The sequence below is a fragment of the Archocentrus centrarchus genome, chromosome 18, assembly GCF_007364275.1.
Source record: "Archocentrus centrarchus isolate MPI-CPG fArcCen1 chromosome 18, fArcCen1, whole genome shotgun sequence".
Lineage (NCBI taxonomy): Eukaryota > Metazoa > Chordata > Actinopteri > Cichliformes > Cichlidae > Archocentrus > Archocentrus centrarchus.
Window position 1 is genome coordinate 11,912,497 of NC_044363.1, and position 13,492 is coordinate 11,925,988.

A 13,492-nucleotide genomic window follows, 5' to 3' on the forward strand; every position below is an offset into this window, starting at 1 on the left:
AGACTGCTATTTTGTCTTCAGTTCTCTGGTAACAGTGGACACTAGTCAAAGACATGTCAGGTTCAGTTGAAAAAGTCCACTCCAGTGTGATGTTGTGGTTCTCCTCTGCCTGATAGGAGGTCTGTGTCACATTGACTACAAATGATCCTGTTGAGGAGACAGAGAGGGAAAGAGAGGAGCAGACACACTGAGAACTGGAACAAATCTGTTGTTGAGCTTTATTTGGAGTTCATAAAGTGAAGCTGTAAACTAACCAGAGACACATGAGGTGAGGATGAGGAGCAGCAGGATCCTGCAGATCATCTTCTCCCTGTGAGAGGAGACAGAGGTGAAGAGTCATCAACACATGAGGTCAAAGGTCAGTCAGTACAGCTAGAAGAAGGATCCTGTTCATGATCCTGATTATTACACTGACTGACCAAAACTAGAAGAACTACAACCAGAAGAAGAACCTGCACTTTGATTTGATCTGAAAAATGCTTCACATTTTAAAATAATCAGAGCTGCAGAAATGTTTTTCTGCCACAAGGTGGCGCCATGTTTAAACATAAACAGGGCTGGCACCTATCCCAGCTGTCATAGGGAGAGAGGCAGGGTACACCCTGGACAGGTCGCCAGCCTGTCGCAGGGCCAATACAGAAAGACAGACAGTCATTCACACCTATGGACAATTTAGAATCATCAATTAACCTAACTGTATTTATCAATATTTATCATACTAACAGATACTATGATGGTGTTCAAGAAGCATTTAACATCAAATTTATTTAAACAATTAAACATTAGAAATGGAAGATTTTAGAACCACATTTCATTCTGCATATTTTCTTCAGCTTTATTCAGAATAAAACTGCCACATGGCCAGACTAAAAGCCACCAGTAATTGGTCATCTGATATAATAATTATTGTTGTTTAGCATTAAAAATGTTGAAAAGTGCTCATACATACTGGTGGATTAACCATTAAAGAAACTTAGAAAACATGGTAACTATTTGCTGTGATTTGTCACTATGTAAATAATATTGAATTGAACTAAATATTTGGCACAACTGCATAAACTGCTTTGTTATAGCCCAGCTACATCTGTATGTGATCTCAACGGTAACAGTGAGCGTGCCATGTTTTATTTTTAAGCCCAATTTTAATTCAATTCACACCATGGCAAAATGTAACAAGCTATTGTTCCTCAGTGTCCCACCCTGATGATGAGAAACGCTCCTTAATATTTAATTGCATCACTTTAAAACTTTGCAGAAAAATAAAATGTCCTTTGTTCACAGGCCTCTGAGATTACCATCCCAGTGACACAACCTGTTTAAAGGAGTTAATAATAATAAAATCGATGCAAACTCTTGCTTTTAACAGTGAACGCATTTGCTGTACAAAAACACTAATAGTAATAACAGTCATGATAGAAGCAGAAAAAGAGCATGAAAACATACATGAGCTGTTTCTTCATTTTTCAAATTGTGACCAACAGCGTCGTCTTTAAAGCAGGCTGCAAAAAGTGAACGACTTCAACTGTTAACGCCACCGTCCTTCAACAAAGCTCGTCCGGGTCTGCGCAGAGTACAGGGTCCTGTTCCAGAAAGCAGAGTAAGCGATAACTGAGTTTGTTAACCCCGAGCAGGGGCGGACTGGGGAGAAAAAGTGGCCCGGGAGTTCCTGACAGACTGGCCCACTATATATACAGTATATATATATATCTGTATGTGTGTGTGTGTGTGTGTGTATACTGTATATGAATCTATACATGGCACGTAGTGTATATGACTTTTATTGTCATATGGACAATATTACTTCCAGCAATAATATGACTACAATAATACAATAATATGGCGTAACAAAATAACTAACAAACTTAACAACTTGACCCTGACAAAATACAGGGGAAAAACAACTGGAAAGCTACTGAAACCTACATTGTTCACTCAGTGAGTAACCTCTGCAGCAACCGACTCTTTTCTGCTACACCATCTATAATTTTATCACTCTCCAGCATCTTTAAGACTTCTGTCTGAGTAGCCATGAGCATGAAAGCCTCAAGGTGCTGTTGTGAAAGAGGAAAAAGGTCTAATGTCTCTGGTTTGGGTCTGGTGAAATACTCAATTTCTGATTGAGTATTTCACTCAATGCTGCTATAGGCCTAGTATGCTGCTATAGGCCTAGTCTGCTGGGGGGTTCACATAATGCACTGTTTCTCATTCACCTTATTTACTTTGTTTATACTCCACTCTGCATTTAATCATTAATTGATATTAATCTCTGGCTCTCTTCCACAGCATGTCTTTCTCTCCCCTCAGCCCAACCGGATGACTGCCCCTCCCTGAGCCTGGTTCTGCTGGAGGTTTCTTCCTGTTAAAAGGGAGTTTTTCCTTTCCACTGTCGCCAAGTGCTGCTCATAGGGGGTCGTTTTGACTGTTGGGTTTTCTCTGTATTATTGTAGGGTCTTTACCCACAATACAAAGTGCCTTGAAGCGACAGTTTGTTGTGATTTGGCGCTATATAAATAAAATTGAATTGAATTGAATTGAATTGAATTGATTGATGGGCATCTAGGCCTTCCTCTTGAGTCACATCTCTCTCTGTAGAATCATCAGATTCACTTTCAGCCTATAAATAATTAGTAATTGTTAATTGAATTAATAGGCCTAAAAAACAACTACACAACCAGTAATAATACTAATACAAAAGCAATAATTAATGATATTAGTAGCTGGTATTAGTGCATCTTTATGGCAATGCGGACTTATTTTTTCACGTTTCAGTAGTGTCAACAGTGTCGCGGAGGGATCCCATGATGAGTTAGACCCCCTCAGCAGTGTCAGTGTGCAACTGGCGTCTCTCTCTTGACTTGTCACTCATGGGATACAAACAGGGAGATGTAATTAATGTGGCATTAGTATGGACAAGACTTTTCCAGTTCGTGACTACTTGTATTAATAAGTGAAACAGCTGCTGTATGTTTTCGTAGTCCGGCCCGGATTTTCTGGGACAAGTTTTTTGTTTTTTTTTCTGATCTCCGCTGCATGCCGTCAGCCCGCATCAGCTGGCCGGCATGCTCGTTCATGTGTTTACAGGCTCATTCCGCGGCCGCGCGCTAAGCAGATTTGCCTGACTGGAGCGGGGGAGAGGTAATAGGCACCGTTAAACAGCAGCGTGACTATGGGCTGGGGCCGCAGTGCGCGGCAATGGCTCCTCCACGGACTGAGTTAAACAGCCGGCGGCCCGGCGGCCCACTAACCCATCGGCCCACCGGGGAAATCCCCGGTAGTAATGTATGCCAGTCCGCCCCTGACCCCGAGATAAGGGAGCACCTGATGTGATGGGCTGGCAGGTTGTTCAGCATAAGCTGGGAAACTTTATTAATTCAATTCAATTTTATTTAAATAGTGCCATATCACAACAAACAGTCGTCTCAAGGTGCAATACAAGTGAAGGTCAAAAAAAAGGGTAAGGCAGAGTACGCTTTAGGTGTTGGACCCACACCATTTTTACATTATTGACAAAAGACATGCTGTGGAAGAGAGGCAGAGTTTAATAATCAATAGTGATCTGCAATAGTGCTTTACAAACACGTGGGGAATAGTGAATAGAGGTGGGTGTGGAAAAAAACACACAGTGGATCATCATGGGAACCCCCCCACCCAGCAGCCTGAGCATAAAATAAGAGTATGGCTAAGAGATGGTTCAGAATCATCTAATTGAGCCCTAACTAAAAGTCCACCGATTGGACCCCAAGAATAACATGTCAGATGCAATCATAATAGCAAAACATTTTTCTTCTCATAGCATTAATTATTAATGTCATCCAATTTATCTCATGAATTAGATGACATCATAGGTATTCATGTTTCATCTCAATGTTTAATACAGATTTTTCAAAAGTACACTCCGCATTATTACTTCTCAGCTTTTTACCATCCTTTGATTCTGGCCTCAGTTTTCAGTAATTTCATGTTAATTTTATTTTTGTGGTGTTTATAGGATGAAACTAATCAGGGTCATTTTGTCTCTAGTACAAAATAACTAAAAACATGCAAGCAATTAACATGTAATCTCTCCAGCCTTTCCTGGGTCTCCTCCCTGTAAGTCATGGCCAAAGCACCTCATCTAGGAAGTGCAGAAAGCATTCTGATCAGATGCCCATATCACCTTAGCTGGCTCCAGTCAGTGAAGACGAGTCGTGGCTCTACTTTCAATGACCGAGCTCCTCACTCTGTCTCTGAGGCTGAATCCATACCTCACTCACTTCTGTTTTTAGCTGTGATCTTTTGTTAATGTTTTCACCCCTGAATGTGTGACAGGTGTATCAAAGGGATCTACTTCAAAAAAAGGAAACTTTCCAAACAGTTTTGTTTATTGCTAAAAGCACTTGTTAAACTTATTTTCTGTTTTTACCTGATGGTTGTTGCCTCAGCCAAATTGTAAAGATACACAAAACAGTTACCGGAGTGTCAGTTTGTTTTGTCCTTTCCTGAAATACTCTGAATCAAAGCCATCAAGCATCCATCGTATTCAGCTCCATCACCTAAAGCCACAGTCCTTTCTAGTATCCACACAGTTTGAAAAGGCATTTTGCTTCCACGCTTCTCCCCTAAAGGGCCAAGTGGGAGCCCTTTATCCTGATGGGAGTGGTCTCTTCCAGAGAGGCAATGATCCATATCCATTAACAGCTCACTGGCCTTGAAAGTTATATGAATCATATGCACTCCACAGTCATCAGTGAGTCTCTAGCTGAGTTCCAGAGATCTGCTGAGCCACTGCCTACAGAAACTGTTCTTCTAAAGAGAGAGCGCTCAATGATTAATGCAGAGAATGATTAATATCATGAAAGCAGCCATAACAGCTGCTCCGAGGGCCAGGCCAGCAAAGAGGTGGCTTCTTCCTCGGCTCTCTGGTGTTGGTTTTGGTGTTTTGGGTTTGGGTCTGTCAGTGGCTGCTGTAAAGAACAAAAGTCTGTCAGACATCTGAGGAGAATTTTCTTTTCTCAAAAAAACAGTATTTGTATGCCCCTTTTGCATAAATGGGACAAAGATATTTAAATCCAGTTTGTTTATATGGCACCTTTAAGAGCATTACCAAATAAATGCAAATAATTGAGACAGAATACATGAGAACAGTGGTATTGAAACAAAGGCAGTAATAGTACAAATTACATATAGTAATCATATCTCACATTTTTACCTATGTGGCATAATTACATGGAAATTCCTAATAAAACTGTAAGGTCAAAATGAAATCAAGAAGGTGATTTGAAAGGTCGACAACAAAGGGGTTCGCTGGTGACTTATGTGTTTTTTCGTGGTTTTCCATTTCACATCATAAACTGTAGAGTCTCCTCCTACTACTTTCAACCATAAAACTCAACAGATTACAGTTGACTGTTGCTCATGCTGACCACCCCAGGTCACACTAATTTACATACCCACATGCACTTTATCCTATATATACTCATATACTCATATATATATATATATATATACATGCGTACAATCACGCAAACACGTTTATGTCAACTCTCTCCCTTTTCGCTAACTCATGTACTCTTCTTCTCATTCCTGTTTTTATCCAGCTGTCATCATTTACATGCATACTCCATAAATGAGAACTAGTTCTCAAACATTTTTACCTGGTAAATAAAAGGTTTAAAAAAAAAAAATTAATTAATTAATCCCACACATGGTGCAAACACACATATAACACTCACTGTAAGTGTGATGCTTCTGGCCTAACACAAGTTACTTAAAAAAATTGAGAATACATATTACATGTGTTGACATGTGTTTATGGTGGGAATAAGCTGACTTCAGATGCTGAAAAAGAGACAAAAAGATGAAACATTTGTAAAACTTTCAAACTTACCAGTGATGCTGAGCCTGAACTCTTTAACCTTCCTGCCAAACTGAGTGGCCATCCTGCAGAGGTATCGGCCTGAGTCATTAGTCCCGACTCTGGACAGGTGAAGTCTGACTCGTCCTGTCGTCAGAGCGTCTTCGTCACACTGAACCCGTCCAGCAAACTGCTCATGCTGCGGCTCATCAAAGTGATGGTCCATATTGAAGAAAACCTTCAGCTCAGATAACTGCAGGCAGTGGATCTTAATCGATGAGATGGTGATGTCGACTTTGGATGCAAACTGCCACTCTATTGTTACGCCACTGTTTTCCTCGGCTTCATATTCCAGAGACTCGTTATGATCATCTGAAATTTCTGACAGGAAGAGGCGGAGAGAGGAAAGTTTACTAATGCTTTAGATGCCAGGCTGCACTGATCACCCTTTTGTCTCGAGAATACGGGTTCAACTTTTGCAAGACCGAAAAAGGGAGGCATACTTTAGAAAGCAAGGACAAGTGACAACATGCAGTCAGTAGCTATGTGATGCCTCAAGTTAACCCTGCAACAAGATGGTTTTTGTCTTGAAAATCAGAAAGTAAAAGTCATAGTGAAAGTATTACAAAACCCACATTTTTGTTCTAAGGTTAAAAAGTCGTATTTTAGGTTGAATCTTTTAGCCACAAAGGCTGCCACATGCCATATGTTAGCTTATCATGGAGACAGACAAAAAGTTCAAGTCCAAATTCATCACAATTCCTCCTCATGATTCATGTTCCAACTGCACTGCTAATTACTGAGACACTGATATGGCTAAAACACTAGAAACAACCTCTGTTACAATAACCGTGAGTTCATTTAGGTATAAAAATAACTTCACAAGGCCACTAAACCAGTGTCTTTAATCATAGCTTCAACTCTTTTATGCTAATTACATGAAGGCATAAACTAACCATATGAAATCAGACTCATGAACAGCAGGATCATGCAGATCATCTTCTCCCTGTGAAAGAAAAGACGGCATCATTTTTCTGTTAGCAGTGGAGTACCAGCATGTGGTTACTGAACTTTCTGTGTGTCAGCAAATCATTTCCTCACATGGGAAATTCCACTTCTCACTCATTTTGTTGGACACATTTTTATTTATTTTATTTTTAGTAACAATATTTTGCAGGTTTAGAATAATATAAAATGTAAATAAATGTTCACATATTATATTAAATTTATTAAAATATTATAAAATATATTAAATATTAATATTCAAATGACACTTTTTTTTGGAGGCCAGTACAAATATACATGGATCAGTAAAATTATGAGCCCCTAATCTGAGGCTGTCAGGCTCGATGCTGAATTATTAATTATCAACATGTAAGATCAGGACGTCAGTTAAGAGTAATCATCAGTCCTGAGCATGTGATGTGGTGCCATCACAAATGTCAGATGCTTCTTTAAAGATGCAAACACTGTCATGCACAGAAACACACACGAACACAGCAAATCTACCTGATCCAGGAGAGACAGGACTGTCAGAAGCTTTGTTCTGTTCATTAAGGAGCTGCAAAACCCACATCACTCACTCTACCCACATCACTCTCTCTTCAGAAAATCAGCCACAGCACCATTCTGCACAGAGAACACTTACTTACCGCTCCAGCCTCAAACGAAGAGAACCAGATTACTTTCACCTCTGTTAGAACACGTTTACAAAAGGCGGCGTTTACTTATCTCACCTACGGAGCGCAGAGACAGTTGAAATTGAAATTGAAATCAAAATTGAATGAGATTCTGAGGCTCAAATGTGCCTTCAACAATAAATTTACTCACCTTGCGCTGATTGAAAGGCTGTGTCAGGACCTTAAGACAGGTGTGCATAGATAAATGCCCACAAATAAACTGAAGTAACACTCATGACAAATGAGTGATGTAAGCGTCAGTGTCATAAAGTTATTTTGGGTTTGTTACACTCGCGGTTAGAAGCTTCCTCTCATCCTGGGCGTGCATGTAAGTGTGTGCAAGCAAATGCTGTTTCACTCTGCTGTGATAGACATTCATGAGAGATGTGATTTTCCAGCCCCAAAAGAGGTCAGCTCAACTTTTTTTTGTTTCTCTTCAGGATGAATCTTTATAAGTTTGATGATCCACTGACTTCATTAAAGCCTCAAAGTCAGGAGAAGAGTTGATTTTGACCAGGACTTTAGAATAAAAGCCACTAAAACTCTACACCGACTACATCTGCTAACCCGAGCCTTTTATTGGGGTCTAAATTCTGTTTCACTGTTACATTTATCTGTTGGTGACAACACAAAGATTGAGAGAGAAGGACAGAGGGGTGAGAAAGAAAGAGTTAAAAGAAAGTGACAAAGCCAGCGTAGCTTTTGTGTTTCACACTGATAATGATTTCACATTCTGAACAGAACAGATTCATTGATTTGAATGGTGCCACTGCACTGATGTAACAGACTGCAAATCTGTTCTCTGCTCTTGGATTTAGGTTCCTGGACTTTGGACCACATTTTCTCTTTTAGCATCTGTCCTGAATAATGCTTCTTTAACTGCTTCCAGTGAAATGGAGTGCTTTTTTTTTTGGTTAAGAAACTGAAAATAAGGTGAAAAAACACTGTGCATGTTTCCCCTCTTAGGTAAACATCATTACTTTGCAATTTGAAATAAAATAAATTGAAATCTGTACGGCACCTGTACAGGTCATAACATTAGAATATCAAGAAAATGTTGATTTATTTCAGTAATTCCATTCAAAAAGTGAAACTTGTATATTATGTTCATTCATTACACACAGACTGATATATTTAAAATGTTTGTTTCTTTTAATTTTGATGATTATAACTGATAAATATATGATCACACAACTCTGAGGCCTGGAGCACATGATGCACCTTTCTCTGAGTGACACTGATGAGTAGTTACAGAACATTTTGTTGTGGATGGAAAATTTCAGAATAAGCACACTTTACCACTGTGTCACCTGATATCCTTTCCATGTGGTTGGAAGCTTAAAACTAGCCTGCAGCTCAGGGGAAACTTGTACACATTGTTGAGATAAAACAAAATACACACGCAAAAATATGTGACATTTGATTGACACGTTTTCACCAAGTGTTTCCTTGTTGGCGAAGGTCTGCCCTGGAATTAAAATAGATGAGTATGGCATGCTCAGTTATGCCAACAGAAAATAAACCAATCTTTGAATTGATGTGTAAGAAGTCTAGAATTTATAAGATAATGAGTGCAGAATATAGTTTTAGTGAAACGCTGCATTTCCTCCCCAAAGGTGAATCCCCTTGAAGGGTTTCAGGTGTGTAAGGGACCACACAGTCAAAGGATGTATGGCCACAGGTATCATTTTACTATACCCCAAAAGACAAAAATCTGACCAAAAATACATAACCATGAAAATAAGTGGGCAACACTTAACAGAACAAGACCTTATCTTCAAATGAAGCTCACAGAGTAAACCACTGGAATGCAGATGTGAAAACTGCAGGCACAACAACTGAACACAACGTAAAGAAACCACATTTTCCCCCCCACGCCGTCACAGCAGATGGTTCAATCTGTTTGGGTGAGCTCTGCATTTAAACCAGGACCACCCTCAGCCTCCTTTTTTACTGAAACCAGGAGGGACTCGAGCAGCAGACAGGTAACCCAAGAAAATTCATCTAACTCATACAATGTAAACCGAATGTGGGCGCCATCATTTAGAATTCAGTGTTGTGCCATAAAATATATGAAGGCAAATCAATTAAATCAAACTAACTGTTTGCATCAAAACATCAGTGGCTGGAAAATTAACTTAAATGTGAGAATGATGTGGGAGAGCAAAGTCTTAAATCTGCTTTATGAGTGTGATGAGTTTGGATACAAACATCACAAGGTGGCACCGAGTGTCAGGAGGAGATGAAATGTGAGACGATGACATGAGAAATGCTTAATTTGGATGACAGTAATAATCAATGATAACATCTGGCAGATGACTCTCCTTTAAATAAAGTCACTGATTTTTTTTTGCTGTTAAATGTTGATCAAATATAAATGAATTTTATTAGGATTGTTTCAGTTTAGTTGTTCAGTTCACTGTGTTATTCTGTACAATTTGGAGGTTAGTAAGTAGCAGCTTTTAAAGGATTTCCAGGTAACATCAGGGGTTGCTGCTGAAATTATGCGCTGCTTTTGCTCTATATTTTTATTTATTATTATTAAGTTTTCTTATGTTTTGTGCAACCTTCAAGCATCTATGCGCACAATGAGCTCATAATTAAACCTGTAGAAACAGAATTTATGGCAGGAAATTCTGATGAGAAATATCTTTCTGAAGCACGGAGTGCTCTAAAACTTCCTGGTAGACGGCTGTGTTGACCTTGGACCTTAGAAAACATAGTGGACCAACAACAGCAGATGACATGGCACCCCAAACCATCACTGACTGTGGAAACTTTACACTGGATCTCAGCCAACATGGATTCTGTGCCTCTCCTCTCTTCCTCCAGACTCTGGGACTTTGATTTCCAAAGGAAATGCAAAGTTTACTTTGATCAGAGAACATAACTTTGGAGCACTCAGCAGCAGTCCAGTCCTTTCTGTCTTTAGCCCAGGTGAGACGCTTCTGACGCCGTCTCTTGTTCATGAGTGGCTCGACACGAGGACTGCGACAGCTGAAACCCATGTTTGCATACATCTGTGTGTGGTGGTTCTTGAAGCACTGACTCCAGCTGCAGTCCACTCTCTGTGAATCTCCCCCACATTTTTGAATGGGTTTGTTTCACAAACCTCTCCAGGGTGCGGTTGTTCCTGTATACTTGGTTATGGCATTCCATGTATGCCCTGGCTGCTAGCACTTGCACCCTGCTGTTATGTGCCGGATTGTCTCATCTCTGCACAGCCTGCACCTGGGATCTTGCCTTGTTTGGTACACCCCAGCCTCTATCGATCTTGTTCCTGTGCTGCCATGATTAGTGCCTCTGTGCTGTCTTTCAGTCCAGCTTTGTCCAGCCATCGGTAGGATTTTTCTACATCAGCCACTTCTTCTGTCCTTCCATGATGGTTCCTGTGCTTCCTCCTCTTCTTCTTTCTCACATTTCTTCTGCCTGAGGTACTCCCTAAGCACATGATCCTTTGTGGCCATCTTCCTGATGTATTCATCAACCTGTTGTTTCATCTAGGACAGTGGTTCTGACACTCACTAGTTCTTGGCCTCCTTCCTGCTACAGTCTCCCTCACCAATCAGGTGATCTGTATGGCAGCACAGAGGGACGTTAGCCAGCTACCAGAGCCTCAGAAAGGTGTGATGAATAAACGGGTGCCTAAGAAGTACAAAAAACTGTGCAAACCTGAGGCATTAGAAACTGCCAAGCAAAGACTCACAGCCTTGGCTAACCACTTGAAGAGGTATACCAGAGAGATAGAAATATAGAAATCAGGAGAATGAACTAGATGTTCTCCAGTGAACCATCCAAGATGTGCTCACAGTGGTAGGGGAACAAAATGAGAACTGCACCCCCCACCAAGACTGGAGACAGAGCAATACTGGAAGAGCATATGGGAAAAAGATCCAACACACAACACCAACGCTCAGCGGGGTTAGAAGGTTTGGATTTTACATTGTAGTTTAGCTTAATTTTGTTGAAACTTTTTTCTCAAATTCAGTTTAATTAGTTTTTTTTTTTGTTTAATGCTTAGTTTTAGTTTAGTTTCATTAGTTTTCGTTTTTCAAACTTTATTTGTCAGATGCAAGATTCAAGGTGCAAGAGTAACTATTGTGTAATAAGATCTCAACAAATTATATAATTAAAAAAAAATTATTCAACAACCATCTGTTCACAAGAGTGCAGGATTATGTGCTAAATGTGTGTCATATTAAGGACACACATGAGACAGCACCAGGGAGCAATATAAAGAAAAAACCAACAAACTTAAACACCCAACAAACTCTTATCTCAAAAGTGAATACCTTAAAAATATTATTGTGACATGAGTCACACCAGTCAGTCGGACTTTATTCCCAAAATATTATTCTAACCTAACCAATGCTGACACAACCTACTGATGAATGAAATAGTAGACTGACATTAAATTAATCAGCAAGTACTTAATTGATTAAGTGTTTCAGGAAAAAAAATCAGATCCAGCTCATAAAATGTGGAGTTTTGCCATTTTTCTGACTTTAAACTGAATATATTTTGGTTTATGGTGTCAAATGAACTGAAATCTGACATTTTACTAGGCAACAACAACATTAAGAGCACTTATAGTAATATTCACTGATCTTAATCACATGTTTGGTGTAATAGGCAGGAAAGAACCACCATTAAAAAAAATATATAGAAATCAAATAAAATAATGTTACATAGACATAAAATAATTGCAGTTAAAAAAAATATTAACTACTGCTGTAGAGTCAGTGAAAAATATTTGCTCTTAGCTGCGACTGCGTCATCTCTGTGTTACAAGAATAGCAGCAGTTCCTGTAAGAATGAGGTGCACCAGCCAGCTGTGTTACAGCAAAATGCACAAATAAACATGTATGAACACTCAGGAAAAACTTTCACCAACTGGTAAACAAATGAGACTCCATAAACATTTTTAAACCACTGGTTAATGATGCAGAATATAGTTTAGACTTTTGGAAAAAAGGAATAAGATCTTTAGATGAGACAGGGAACAGCTGTGCCAAATGCAGCACGTCCTCAACTCCACATTCAGCTGATTACAGGATGTAGAAATCACATTATTCAAAATCCAGCAGGTCCTCCAGTTTCAAACCACATATTATGACATTTGTCCCTATCCCTAAATATTCCTATTCCAGGTGTGTTATAGCACAGATATTTCTAATCTCTGACCGACTAAAATTTATAGAGAACATTGTGGTTACAAACAAACAAACAGTATAGTTAAGGAAGTAATGAAATTAGCATGTTCTGAGTGCAGTTGCACTTTCCATGTAAAATGTGTATGGTGTATAGTATATGTGAATTACTTATTTTTATTTTTATTCTTCTTATTTATACAGTATGTGTGTGTATATATGGCTGCAGGTACAAAATACATTTCACTGTGTATTGTACTGTGTATAACTGCGCACGTGACAAATAAACACTATCTATCTAAATAAGGAAACCAACTGACTGAAAAACTTCAGTTTTGTGACTGAGCTAACAGAGCACAGACTGAAGTGTCAGAAGTCGTTCTCATAAAGTTTCACAACTTTTCTCCATCAGGTTCAAATCCAGAATGAAAATCGTTCATGTTCTCTTCTTCTGCTTCTTATCAGGTGAGGAATGATGACCTCATTGTTCATTTAGTGTTGCTCTTTATTTTGTTGTTTTTTAAAGGGAACTTTAAAGACGTACAGAAAAATCACAGTTTGATCATCCATTTTATTATCATTATTATTATGAGCGAGCAGAAGACATTCTCAGGACTGCACAGGTGTGGTTTGGGAAAGTCTTCTGTTCCAGATTCATACACAGACTTTGAAGTCAGAGTTTCAAATGGTAAGTTTGTACTAAAAGTCACTGAAGTCAAAAGTGATTAAACACCCCACTAGTGTGTGTGCGTGTGTGCTTGTGTGCGTTTGTGTGTGTGTGTGTGTGTGTGTGCATGTGTGTGTAAGATTCAAGTAAACTGGTTTTATAT